This window comes from Plectropomus leopardus, unplaced genomic scaffold (genome assembly GCF_008729295.1).
Source record: "Plectropomus leopardus isolate mb unplaced genomic scaffold, YSFRI_Pleo_2.0 unplaced_scaffold91033, whole genome shotgun sequence".
NCBI lineage: Eukaryota > Metazoa > Chordata > Actinopteri > Perciformes > Serranidae > Plectropomus > Plectropomus leopardus.
The window spans coordinates 1-776 of NW_024700377.1; the positions used below are offsets into that span (position 1 = coordinate 1).

At 48.1% G+C, this 776-nt stretch overlaps 1 non-coding gene across 1 annotated transcript; it reads left to right on the top strand.

The window, feature by feature from the left end:
- Nucleotides 1–560: 560 nt before the first annotated feature.
- Nucleotides 561–631, top strand: trnag-gcc. The gene has a single exon. It is a non-coding gene; the product is annotated as a tRNA-Gly (tRNA).
- The last annotated feature ends 145 nt before the right edge of the window (nucleotides 632–776 follow it).

A 776-nucleotide genomic window follows, 5' to 3' on the forward strand; every position in this document is an offset into this window, starting at 1 on the left:
GGCAGCAGCTGAGGGAGAACATCACAGCTGCAGCCAATAGCTCCTGATCAGCAGCACACCTGGGACCTGGATTTTGGAGCTCTGAGGAGCTCTGAGCACAATAACACTTTGAAATGTTCAGCTGAAGAAACTGCTTTAATCTGAATCTCATGTCATCAAATGTTTCATTTCCTCTTTGAGTTGAGAATGTGAGCAAACAGCAGAAATGTTGAACACCATCAGAAAGCACCTCAAAGTCATTTGCAATTGGCAGGTACTGAGCCACTTAGTACTACTTTGTAAGTTAGACAGCGCAGGACTTTGTTTGCCCTAGCTGGCTCCACAAAGACTGCAACTCAACATAGGTACCACGACAGTGGCGATCAACTAGCTTTGTTTACCCAGGCTTTCTCTCCCTCAGACTCTGTGCAGGTCCCCATGAAAGAAGACGTTTGACATGCTGTTGCAGTCTTGATGGGCACAAAATGGATCGGTTGTGTGCTGCCTGATTCGGCCTAGGAAGAATATGAAGACAAGATTGCGTCAAAAAAACGGTGGCTGTGGCTGTCACTGCCATGTGAGCATTGGTGGTTCAGTGGTAGAATTCTCGCCTGCCACGCGGGAGACCCGGGTCCGATTCCCGGCCAATGCACTGTGTCTTTACTGCTGTTTGGAGTCAATGGTTGCACAACTTCTTTGTCTTCTTGCAGTTAATACCGTGGAGAGGAGCATTAGAAGATGCTGGCGTTGGTGACACGTCATACACCACACCAGAAGCAACACCTGTGACTCTTTTC